Source organism: Lissotriton vulgaris, chromosome 1_1, assembly GCF_964263255.1.
Source record: "Lissotriton vulgaris chromosome 1_1, aLisVul1.2, whole genome shotgun sequence".
NCBI classification, from domain to species: Eukaryota; Metazoa; Chordata; class Amphibia; order Caudata; family Salamandridae; genus Lissotriton; species Lissotriton vulgaris.
Window position 1 is genome coordinate 997,318,255 of NC_141685.1, and position 13,831 is coordinate 997,332,085.

At 48.4% G+C, this 13,831-nt stretch overlaps 1 protein-coding gene across 1 annotated transcript in view; it reads left to right on the top strand.

Annotated features, from left to right (window-relative positions):
• Positions 1–3,887: 3,887 nt before the first annotated feature.
• Positions 3,888–13,831, top strand: part of LOC147748377 (prostaglandin E2 receptor EP1 subtype-like) — a 98,778-nt gene continuing 88,834 nt past the window's right edge. Inside the window, exon 1 of the mRNA XM_086961010.1 lies at positions 3,888–4,747. The gene's annotated coding sequence lies outside the window, so the exon portion shown is untranslated. The remainder of the gene's footprint in view (positions 4,748–13,831) is intronic.

The window sequence follows — 13,831 nt, forward strand, 5'->3', positions numbered from 1 at the left end:
CAGTACCGCAAGCTGCTCCTAGAGGTCCCTAGTGAGCAAGGCACCAGCATTGCATGTCTGGGTGCAGTACCGCAACCTGCTCCTAGAGGTCCCTAGTGAGCAAGGCACCAGCACTGCATGTCTGGGTGCAGTACCGCAAGCTGCTCCTAGAGGTCCCTAGTGAGCAAGGCACCAGCACTGCTGACCTCTTTTGGTCAAATATAGTACTGCACCCTGCAGAGGATATGGTAAATCCACCCTACCCATAATGCATTGAATGCAAGACAGTACTAAGAGTACATTCCATATAAAAGGTCTCATATAAATGTGAGATGTTCTAGTGAGCAAAGTAACCACTGCCAGCCTAGCTTAGGACCAAGTGTGTGTTTTGCCTAAAACATTTAAAGAAAATAGTGCCTTGAGGCTCTAATTAAAACCTAGGGAGTAACAACACATGTAACAGGGGGTGTTCTCATGGGAGGTTACAAGAAGAGACAAGACGGTACTAAATAGGGACTACTAAGCCTATGGACCAATGAAAAGCTACCATTTACAAAGGACAAAGACAGAAGCCAATTAAAAAGATGGGCAGAAAGTGGGTGAAGCTTTATGCACATATCCATAATACAGCATGTCTCTAAGAGACAACGAAAGCACTGCCTAGGCGGGATCTAAAAATGAAGGATGCGGAGTCCCTGCACACTAGCTAACTAACTGATATCTGGCCACAATGATACTTCTGGGGAAAGGGCAAGAAGATTCCAGGATGTGCTCCCAAATAACAAAGGAGAGAAATTGTCACCCCAACATCCTTGATACTGAACTCTGGCTACAATGAAATCTCAGGGGGAAGTTTAGGAATGCTGCACCGGCTCTCAGGTTAAAGAAGGGGTCAGGGGCCTCTCAGCTCAGCCCTCCAGTTGCTTCTATAGAAAGGATTCCGAGATGGATTACCAAGACCAGTGAGAGGAAAGTAGTGACTCGTGCTATGAGGGGTGAACTTTGGAAGGCCCTCTGACCTTAGAGCCAAGTTTAGTGCCTCAATCCAGTTACTTGGGAGGTCTCCCGGGAAGATGCATATTCATCGAGGTAAAATGCACAACATTTTGTGACTTTACCAGCAGTCTGCCTTGGGCCTGCTATGCTCGTGGCACAGAGCCACGCTGGGGATATTTGTGTCCCAACCATGACGCATTCACAAAAACTGTAGTCAGTGCCTACTCTCAAGCACAGAACACCAACACTTCCCGCTCTCAAACACCGAAACATCCGCTCTCAAACACCGAACACTGAAACTCCCTGCTCTCAAACACCGAACACCGACACTCCACGCTCTCAAACACTGACACTCCCCGCTTTCAAACACCGAACACCAACACTCCCTTCTCTCAAACACCGACACTCCCTGTTCTCAAGCACCGAACACCGACACTCCCCGCTCTCAAACATCGACACTCCCCACTCTCAAACACCGAACACCAACACTTCCCGCTCTCAAACACCGAATACCGACACTCCCCGCTCTCAAACACGAACACTGATACTCCCCGCTCTCAAAACCCGAACATTGACACTTTCTGCTCTCAAACACCGAATACTGACACTAGCCGCTCTTAAACACCGAACACCGACACTCCCCGCTCTCAAACACCGAACACCGACACTCCCCGCTCTCAAACACTGAACACCGACACTCTCCGCTCTCAAACACCGACACTCCCCACTCTCAAGCACCGAACACCGACACTCCCCACTCTCAAACACCGACACTCCCCGCCCTCAAGCACTGAACACCGACACTCCCTGCTCTCAAACACCGACACACCCCGCTCTCAAACACCGAATACTGACACTCCCCGCTCTCAAACACCGAACACCGACACTCCTCCCTCTCGAACACTGAACACTGACACTTTCTGCTCTCAAACACCGAATACCGACACTCCCCGCTCTCAAACACTGAACATCGACACTTTCTGCTCTAAAACACCAAACACCGGCACTCCCCGCTCTCAAAAACCAACACTCCCTGCTCTCAAACACCGACAATCCCCACTCTCAAGCACCGAACACCGACACTCCCCGCTCTCAAACACCGACACTCCCCGCTCTCAAACATAGAACACCGACACTCCCCACTCTCAAACACCGACACTTCCCGCTCTCAAACACCGACAACCTCGCTCTCAAACACCGAACACCAACACTCCCCGCTCTCAAACACCGAACACCAACACTTCCCGCTCTCAAGCACCGAATACCGACACTTCCTGCTCTCAAACGCCGAACACTGACACCCCCACTCTCAAACACCGACACTCCCCGCTCTCAAACACCGAACACCGACACTCCCCGCTCTCAAACACCGAAGACCGACACTCCCCACTCTCAAGCACTGAACACCGACACTCCCCGCTCTCAAACTGTGACACTCCCTGCTCTCAAACACGGAACATCGACACTCCCCGCTCTCAAACACCGACACCCTCGCTCTCAAACACCGAACACCAACACTTCCTGCTCTCAAGCACCGAACACCGACACTTCCTGCTCTCAAACGCTGAACACCGACACCCCCGCTCTCAAACACCGAACACCGACACTCCCCACTCTCAAACACCGACACTTAAAAATGTTGTATGTATGTCCAAATCAGACATAGTCCGTGCACTGCATTATATTTTAGATGCATTTACACAGGGCTTTGCACCGCTTTTAATTAGCGCACGTGTTACACACTTATAAATACTGGGCATGTGACACTCACATAAGCAGCACACATGACACATTAACCGAAAGTAAATATATTAAACAGTGAAAAATACTGCATGCTTGACATCCTAACCAAAACTGAACAAATAACACATACAAATACTGTACCATGACACACTCTCTAAGACTGCGTACTTGACACACTGACACATGCTGCTCAAAATCAGAGCATATATGACTCGCATACACACATTGAACACAATACGCAAACACGTATATAATATCCACTCACAGTCCCTGATCATAATAGAAACTCCAAAACGCTACACACGACGACACACACTCATACTGCACACGTGACGCTCTGACAGATGCTGCATTTGTGACACACAGATACTACCCACATGACATGCCCAAAAATACCACATATGTGACATACAGAACATGTGACACTAACAACTACTGCGTGCATGACACATTCACAAACTGCCTACAATATTGCATTCATGACTTCCTCACAAAACACTGCACACCTGACACATTCGCAAACTGTCCACACAGGACATACTGTGCACATGACCCACTGGCAAATAAGGCACGCCTCCCAAATACTGCGCATGTAACATATTCACAAATTCTGCGCACCTGACACGCGATCACATCTACAGCACAAACAAAAAAACTTCTAATCCCTCCAGAAATTATACACCCACAAACACTGCATAGATGACAAACACAAGCAAATATTGCACAGGCAACGCACGCATACACCTGTTGCACAAACGCAGTTACTGCACACATTAAAGCTGACAAACTGCGCACATACACACACACACGGTGAACATGAAATACTCACCGACACAGCATGCAGTTACACATTCAAAATGTGCACGTGTGGCATCCCCACATGCATGGGCCGGAAAGGACACATTTGCAAACACCCCAAAATCCTGCGTAGATGGCACTCTCCCACTGCTCCACATATGGCACACTGCGATCCCTTTCCCCTCTTTTACTTGTTCTTACTCCTTGTGTATTTTGTCCCTCTTCCCTCATCCTTCCCTCAGTGTCTCTGTCGCTCTCTCTCGTCTATCTCTGCCTCAAACTCCTCATCTTGTCTTTCACTCTCTCTTTCCTTTCTCCGACTTCCTCCTTCTCCTGTGCTGGACTTTGACTCCTTGTCTGCCATGTCACCATTTCCTTCTTGTGTCTCCTCACTCGTCTGTCCATTTCTCTCCTTCTCTGTCCCAACCCCTTTCCTGTCCCTCTCTCTCCCCGTTTGCCTGTCTGCCCAATTCCCACTCTCCCCTCATGTCTGCCAGCCTCGCTCCTGCCCTTGCACTTGACACCCCCTCTGGCCCCGGCTGGGGTGGAGGGCTGATTCATAGCGCCACCTGCTGGTTGAGAACCAGGAGGCGGAAAGAGCCCGTGTGCGCAGCTCGGAGAGGACAGCAGACAGTCAAGTGTCCTGGCGAGAAGGGAGCTGCGAGGGACCGGCACCACCTGGAGACTGCCCGGCGTCATTAGCACCTCCCGGGGTCTGCACGGAGGTCTGAAGCGACGCCAGGAGCCCCATCCTACATTGGTTGTGAGGGGGCCCGGGAGACCTGTCCAGCGACCCCAAGAGCCTGGGGGACGACTGCACAGGAGTCTGAGGCGACCCCAGGAAAACCGCGGAGACTGGAGGATACCACCGGAGGGGCGTCCACTGGGAGGCGAGAGGGACCCCTCAGGGGCTCCTCGAAGAGGGTGACAACCCTACAAAACGTCTTCACGTCCCAAAGAACTTCCTTGGTTGATGGACGGGGTGTGAGGGTCATTTGGAAATATCTTTGACCAAAAATCTAGCAGTTGACCGACTAGACGGGCTGGTGGATATTTGTTGGAGCCGATAGGAGCTTTCGCGACATATCGGAATATCTTCTATGTGAAGGGTCCCATGCGGTGGGAGTGGACGTGAGACCGTCGGATAAGCTTGACGACGAGGCGCCTCGAGACCATGTCGCGGCGCACCCGCAGGGCAGGAGAAAGAGCGAGCGACAGTGGCATTTAGAAGGTAAGCAGGAGAGGTGCACTTTCGGGAGGCGGTGGGTATTAAAATCGTACCCCGAGGGCTGGTCGCGTGCCGCAGGTTAACCACAGTAATTGTTATTAATAGTTGTAACTTTTTATAGGCGCTACAAGTTGTTGCGCAGTTACAGTGAAAACAGCACTGTTTATACTGCTTGATAATGCCTTAGGGGTGTTACCCATGCACTCGAAGCTAAAGGCCCCGAGAAATTGCCGCTTGGTCCTCGTGTTAGCCGAATTGTAGAGGTGGGCGAGCCGGCACATTAAGAGTCAGAGCCGAGCCAGAGCCGAGCCAAGGGTCTGGATTGGATCTCATAGTAGGTGCACGAGCTGAGTCCTGAAAAGACTTGCTATGCAAATCATACAACAAAAGAAATAGATAAAGTCTCTTGAAAATTTAAAAAACGTGTATTTCTTTAATGTTGTACATTGAGAAGTACTTATTAAAAGTGGTAGTTTTGTACTTCTGGTAGTCTGAGCTCATCTTTGAAACTATTTTCACACGCTATAATGAAAAAAATAGTAACATGTTTTATTACCCCCAAAAATCTTAGATCACACAATTTAAACGGGGAAGCCAGGATTTATCCAGGTTTTCTGGTTGACTTTGTATAAATCAGTTACTAAATGGATAACTATTTGCCTTTCCTTATGTGAAGGCTTTGTTCTATGTCTTAGTGCATTTTTCTGCAGCCTTCTCATATAGCCCGCACTCTACCGACGATGAGCACTAGTTACATTACATAAGGTCAAATGAATTGTTTACAGGCATGAGGAGGGTAAGTGATTTGTCCAGAATCGCAGGATGTTGCGCCCATGCCAAGACCCGAATCGAACCTGGCTCCTCAGTCCTACAGTCTCAGCTCTGATCCTAACGCCACATCCTGGGTAGAGGGAGTAAGGCTTGGCCCCTTATGGGCTTGTGGTGCCAACAGGACCTCGAGCTGAGCCAGAGCCAGGTCTCCGGCTCGAGCCTCGCTCACGCTTCCAGTCGCTCGCCCACCCGTACAGAAATGCCAGTCAACGCCTGTCGCTAAAACGTTTTAATAACACCTAGTTTTTATATTGCGCTTTCCTACCGCAGATATGCAGTTGTATAGAACACAGCCAACTCCGTGACACTCAGTTTACCGACCCTGTAAAGATGGATCACTGGTTTGCCCAGCTCACATTTAAATAGTTACCGTAAGCTCCAACGGATCTCCGCAGCTGGAGCATAACCCAGGGAGCTATCCAGCGGTTTAAGAACAGCAGCTCATGCAGCGGTAGAAGAAACCTGACAACTCTGAAGGCCGCAGCTATAGTGAGTTGTTACCCGTCGCACAGCTGTTTAACACCCCAAGGTACACAGGGGCCTCTGTGGGTTAACACTGCCCTCTTAAAGAGAGCGGGAGAACATGTGCGCCCTATATGTTCACTTACCCGAGCCCCGTGAGCGTTAGAGCAGGTTTTAGTCATGTGCCATTAACGTTGCTGGACCCCCAAACTCCGTAAAGTGTCCGATAGCATTTAAGTCCTGAGTGTTCGAGGGAACACTGAAAGTGCTAGAAAGTGTTTCCACGGCACGCTCTCCGGTGCTTTCCTAGCTCTGCCGCGCGCGTACCTGAGGCAGTATGAGGCGCCTGTAGCCCATCTCGCTTCGGTAGACGTACAGAGTGAAAAGCGAAACACGGCATACACGCGCTTCTATCTCTAATTATTCCTAGTTGCTGTTTTAGAAGTTGCAACTCGTGAATAGATCTCACGGTTTATTTCATGCACATGTCGATAAGCGCACCCACCCGTCTCTCCGCCCCTTGCACGCTCTGGGCCCTACGTGGTCTCCAACTCTACCCCGGCTCACCCCGGCTCTGCATCCACAGCAGCGCACCCGCGTCTTTCTGAAGTCGTCCTCTAGTATCTATCGCAGCTGAAGTTGTTCCCAGAGTGTCTTTCTGTCTACATTACCCCGTGCAGTCTCATCTCAGAGACTCTTACATTCACTCCTTACTCCTGAGCCTCCCTTCTGCCTCTTATATTAACTCCTTACTTACTCCTGAGCCTCCCTTCTGCCTCTTATATTTAAACCTTACTCCTGAGCCTCCCTTCTGACTCTTATATTTAAACCTTACTCCTGAGCCTCCCATCTGCCTCTTATATTCACTCCTTACTTACTCATGAGCCTCCCTTCTGCCTCTTATATTCACTCCTTACTTACTCCCGAGCCTCCCTTCTGCCTCTTATATTAACTCCTTCCTTACTCCTGAGCCTCCCTTCTACCTCTTATATTCACTCCTTACTTACTCCCGAGCCTCCCTTCTGCCTCTTATATTCACTCTTTACTCCTGAGCCTCCCATCCGCCTCTTATATTCGCTCATTAATCCTGATCCTCCCCTTCTGTCTCTTATATTCATTCCTTACTCGCGTGCCCCTGTTCTGTCTCTTATATTGAAAACCTTACTCCCGAGCTCTTATATTGACTCCTTACTCCTGAGCCTCCCTTCTGCCTCTTATATTCACTCTTTACTCCTGAGCCTCCCTTCTGACTCTTATATTCACTCCTTACTTACTCCCGAGCCTCCCTTCTGCCTCTTATATTCACTCCTTACTTACTCCAGAGCCTCCCTTCTGCCTCTTATAATCACTCTTTACTCCTGAGCCTCCCTTCTGCCTCTTATATTCACTCTTTACTCCTGATCCTCCCCTTCTGTCTCTTATATTCACTCTTTACTCCCGAGCCTCCCTTCTGCCTCTTATATTCACTCTTTACTCCTGATCCTCCCCTTCTGTCTCGTATATTCACTCTTTACTCCTGAGCCTCCCTTCTGCCTCTTATATTCACTCTTTACTCCTGATCCTCCCCTTCTGTCTCTTTTATTCACTCTTTACTCCTGAGCCTCCCCTTCTGTCTCTTATATTCACTCCTTACTCCTGAGCCTCCCCTTCTGTCTCTTATATTCACTCCTTACTCGCGTGCCCCCCGTTCTGTCTCTTATATTGACACCTTACTCCCGAGCTCTTATATTGACTCCTTACTCCCGAGCTCTTATATTGACTCCTTACTCCTGAGCCTCCCTTCTGCCTCTTATATTCACTCCCTACTTACTCCTGAGCCTCCCTTCTGCCTCTTATATTCACTCTTTAATCCTGAGCCTCCCTTCTGCCTCTTATATTCGTTCCTTAATCCTGATCCTCCCCTTCTGTCTCTTATATTCACTCCTTACTCGCGTGCCCCCCGTTCTGTCTCTTATATTGACACCTTACTCCCGAGCTCTTATATCACTCCTTACTCCCGAGCCTCCCCTTCTTTCGCTTATATCGATACTTTATTCCTTGAATTCTTGCATTGCTGTTTGAGTAACACATGCATCTTCTGGTCCGCGTTTATACCATGTGGAAATGTGATTGCCTCTATTTAGTCCACCTCCTCAATCTTTTCCTCTAGAGCATACGTTTACATCCAAAAGCCTTTCCTCATATTACTTGTGATTTAAAACACAGTTACATGCCATAGTTGCAGGGGAGACAAGGAGAACAAAAGAGTTTGCGACAAGCCACAACAGGCGCTGGACCTAACAACCCGCACCCTGTGCATGTCGACAAAGTCATAGTGAGTTCTCGTACATTTTTAAATTTGTGCAGAATCCAAAACCAGGACCACAGAAATGTTCTGTTAGACTTTCACAGATGCCAACATTTAGGACATGGTTTTGTAAACCATCTCACCCCACCAAAAAAGGCTGAGTATGCTAGGGAAGTGTGCATGTTAATAAAAGTAAGACATCTCCAGGGCCGACTTTAGGAGGGTGCGACCAGTGCTGTTCCACCTCGCGCCAAGGTCAAAGGGGCGCCTTCTGCATGACAGTCTAGATCAAGATAAGAGCAGCCTGCAGGAATCTTACAACCGCATGATAACTCTGGTGCTTAATGCACTTGAGGGAGAGAACTGTGATTTGCCTCGTGAGTTTTGACTCATAGCAGCATAGGTTAATGTTCCTGCTGCAAAGCACCAGGTGTGACAGGTTAATATTTTATGTAGATAGCTTAGTGGGTTACTGCTTTTGACTCAGAGAACCTTTTGTCGATTGGAGTTTATAAGTGTGTCTTCTAATATAGCGCATTGTGCAATGAACTAGCGTCAAAGTGCTGCGCGAAAATTGATAGGCATAGGTTCAGAACCTTATGCCTTTTCCCCATAAATCTTTTATTATTCTAAGATTGCTAAAATGGGTTCCTTTGAGTAACAATACAATGTTGTTAGTAAGACACCACCATCATTGTGGTGCATTTATTGGGAAAGGTTTGTATTACTTTTATGGGGCATAGATACAAACACTTTGCACGTGGTTTGCATCACAAATGTGATGTAAATCAGTGCAAAATGTTGTTTTGGGGTTTACTTTCTAGCACAAATACTCAAATGCATTGGACAGTAGACCATAAGCAATTCAAAGTAGCACTATGCACTACTTTACATCAAGGAGACATACCGTGGGTGGTACATGGAAGTTCCCATACACACACCCCAGGATTTTAACGCTTATCCCTATCTACTAATTTTCACAGTAAGGGATTGGCATAAAAAATGATACCTCCTTGAGGTAGGCATAAAGTTGGAGAAAAAGATTATTTTTGTTCAAACCTTTCTAACTTTGCATGTGTGCTGCACCGTACAGCACACATAAGCAGTGGTAAAATGTTAAACTTTGAGAAAGCATGGAATTTTGCGCTGAAATTTTACCTTCCAGTATAACATCTAACATTGACGTTACTAAAATACCCCTGCACTGTGGTACAAGGGTGTGTGCATTTGCACAAGGCAGACTAAGGTATGGCAGCACTACAGGAGAGAGCAACAGCACCGTATCTTAGCAGATATGGTGCTGTTGTGCTCGCTCCTTTTCTCTCAACGTAGTGCCACAACTTTGGTTTCTGTGCATTCCAACCTACTCGATGTTGGAATGGTTTCCAAACGCCTCAGGTTTGGGGAGTCCGACCGATTACGATGGTTCCAAACACCGTTCGGTCGAACTCCCATTGACTTCGATGGGAGCCTGTGTTCTGAACGACAACACAGGCTCCCATTGAAGAAAGAGGTGGTTGGGGAAAGCCGTGCACCCTGCGGCGGACACACCATGGTGCCTGCCACACTGTGCATGGTTGCAAAGAGGGGTCCATGGGTACCCCCACAGGCCCCAACTGGAGGACTCCTGGTGAAGGGGGGGACTGCCACGGGCCCCCAAAGTCAGATTCCAACAGCCTATCCGCGTTGGACAAACCGAGTCGGAAAGGCTGTCCGAATTTGACATCATAATCTGTCGGTTGGAACGCAGTCCATAGAGCAGTACGAGTCTGCTCTGACCGACTCGGTTCCTGCGAATGCCGGTCGGAACCGAGTAAGAAGGATTGAAGAGTTACCTACCATCGTAATCGGCCAGTTGGAATTATTTCCGAATTGGTTAGAAACACGGGTTCCCCACACGGATTCGGACAAACCAAATGCCATTCGGAACCTTTCTGACCGACATCACAATGAGGCCCTTAGTTAATATGCCCCTTCAATTCTCCAGACCAAGCACCCTTAACATATAATGCCCATGAATATGAATATTTACAACAAGGGGTGGTGAGGGACAGAGTTTCTGAATTAAGCAGAAAGCTCTCACCCAGTCAAGAGATCAGGGCTAGATCCAACACCGTTTTTTAGCTCACTGCACCATCCCAGTTTCAGAACCTGGCTGTATGCAAATTAGTCTGTCCCTGTCCCAGTGCATGATGGGAACAGGGCAAACCAAACTACAAAAGCCAATTCTTACACTGGGAAGGAAACAAGCTCCCGGGGACCGGTTTCTGGCATTACAGCCGTCTTCGGCCCGGTTTGCTTGAATCCTGATGGTGCAATGAGCAAGGGTCTCACATCTGAGAATACCCTTCCACGCTTAGGGTGGACAAAAATATTTACAACAAGGGGTGGTGAGGGACAGAGTCTCTGAATTAAGCAGATAGCTCTCACCCAGTCAAGAGATCAGGGCTAGATCCAACACCGTTTTTTAGCTCACTGCACCATCCCAGTTTCAGAACCTGGCTGTATGCAAATTAGTCTGTTCCTGTCCCAGTGCATGATGGGAACAGGGCAAACCAAACTACAAAAGCCAATTCTTACACTGGGAAGGAAACAAGCTCCCGGGGACCGGTTTCTGGCATTACAGCCGTCTTCGGCCCGGTTTGCTTGAATCCTGATGGTGCAATGAGCAAGGGTCTCACATCTGAGAATACCCTTCCACGCTTAGGGTGGACAAAAATATTTACAACAAGGGGTGGTGAGGGACAGAGTCTCTGAATTAAGCAGAAAGCTCTCACCCAGTCAAGAGATCAGGGCTAGATCCAACACCGTTTTTTAGCTCACTGCACCATCCCAGTTTCAGAACCTGGCTGTATGCAAATTAGTCTGTTCCTGTCCCAGTGCATGATGGGAACAGGGCAAACCAAACTACAAAAGCCAATTCTTACACTGGGAAGGAAACAAGCTCCCGGGGACCGGTTTCTGGCATTACAGCCGTCTTCGGCCCGGTTTGCTTGAATCCTGATGGTGCAATGAGCAAGGGTCTCACATCTGAGAATACCCTTCCATGCTTAGGGTGGACAAAAATATTTACAACAAGGGGTGGTGAGGGACAGAGTCTCTGAATTAAGCAGAAAGCTCTCACCCAGTCAAGAGATCAGGGCTAGATCCAACACCGTTTTTTAGCTCACTGCACCATCCCAGTTTCAGAACCTGGCTGTATGCAAATTAGTCTGTTCCTGTCCCAGTGCATGATGGGAACAGGGCAAACCAAACTACAAAAGCCAATTCTTACACTGGGAAGGAAACAAGCTCCCGGGGACCGGTTTCTGGCATTACAGCCGTCTTCGGCCCGGTTTGCTTGAATCCTGATGGTGCAATGAGCAAGGGTCTCACATCTGAGAATACCCTTCCACGCTTAGGGTGGACAAAAATATTTACAACAAGGGGTGGTGAGGGACAGAGTCTCTGAATTAAGCAGAAAGCTCTCACCCAGTCAAGAGATCAGGGCTAGATCCAACACCGTTTTTTAGCTCACTGCACCATCCCAGTTTCAGAACCTGGCTGTATGCAAATTAGTCTGTTCCTGTCCCAGTGCATGATGGGAACAGGGAAAACCAAACTACAAAAGCCAATTCTTACACTGGGAAGGAAACAAGCTCCCGGGGACCGGTTTCTGGCATTACAGCCGTCTTCGGCCCGGTTTGCTTGAATCCTGATGGTGCAATGAGCAAGGGTCTCACATCTGAGAATACCCTTCCACGCTTAGGGTGGACAAAAATATTTACAACAAGGGGTGGTGAGGGACAGAGTCTCTGAATTAAGCAGAAAGCTGAATCATGAATATGGATGACATGTAGTCCTCATTGTCTTAAGTAACAATTGGTATACATTAAGGTATACACCTGTATGACTCTGTAGCGTGTTTGTGATGCAAAGCACTCTGACATTCTACATTGGAATGAGTTGCGCTATAAAAACAAATAAATGTGAGAGAGGGAATAAGGAGAGATGAGACGTACCATTGGACAGTGGTAGTAAGGGAATCCAAGAAGAACGAGGTAATAATGAGGATCCAGCAAAGATTGTCATACCAGGCGCCACCAACGCGAAAACCTGCCTTCGCCATCTCTGAAGTAGGGTAGTGTGGCGTTCATGTAGTATCCTTAGTAAGAATAACGGGAAACATACTGTGTTGAGCAAAGGGCTGATCAAGCGTAGAGAAGCATTCAATAGCTGAACAAAGCATGGTCAGTAAGAGAGATATGATGAGGACACAGCAAGTTCCGCGATTGACCAAAACACTGCCAGAACAAGCCAGAGGACCAGAACTTTTTTTTTGTGATAGAGAAAAACTTCCCAAGCCCAGGTTTGTATATAAGAACATTGCATAGAGATAAAAGACATACTAAAAACAAGGAAATCATACTTGTTCAACACACCATTACAAACCTATACATTATTTCAATCCCAAGATAGAGTACGTTAGAGAAGAAGATTGCTAATCAACCCTCCCTCTAATGCATACTTACATTTTTTGTGAGCTCATGGTCCGATGCCTCCTCCGGCTCCTATATTTTCCAAACTAAACAACCCCCTGTGCTGTGAAAAGACCACCTACATTTTGATTCTTGAATCTCCCGATACTGGGAACAAGATCCCGCTCAGATGCAAACCTAATTATCCATGCCAGAGTCAATCCACCCTTGAGACCCCCAGAGAGGTCCCAAACACGTGATGGATAGATGGACAGGGTACCCGATCCAAAGCTGGGTCTTCAGGCATAGACTGCATCGCCTTCAACCCAAGGAGCCACCATGGTGGAGCAATCAGCTAAGTGGAAAACCAGTAACAGCTGCGGCAGTGCCCGCCCTCAACCCCCTGTAAATAAGATAAAAGCACAGCCATTCCCCCTTGAAGCCCATGAGACCACCAATCATGTGGCAAGATGTCAATGTGGCCTAGAGTGTCACTGCCAACCATGAGCCTCCCTCGCCAAAGACCAGAACAGTTTACCTGCCATCCAGCGTCCCTGCAAGCTGTGCCCCAAACTGGGCTACAAAACAGAACAGCGCCTGCGCACAGAGTCCATTACCCTCAGGCGAAAGACGCACCCCATCTGCGAGAAACACCCCTTGTTAGACGGACCGGGAGGGTCGGCCGAGATTACGGGGAGAGGTCTCCAGGGAGAGCCGTCTCCAACGACTGTACAGATAAGTAACTTCCCCCCCACAGACGGACACCACACAAGATTGAAGGTTAACGAGACTTTATAGGCAATTCTTAGGTTACGTTGATATGATACAAGGAGGTCTGGACTCAGGGGTCCCCTCGGTTCTGATCTCTGGTTGAGGAAAAAGGGGTAGCGGGACAGTCTTAGTTGCCAATGAGTTAAATAGCTCTCAATCCTCGAGCTCGGTGTGTTTGCTGATCGGGCCGTGGAGGAGCCAAGCCGGTCCCGAGATGGACGAAGGATGATCGACGGGCCGTGGAGAAGCCAAGCAGGTCCCGGGATGGATGGCGGATGG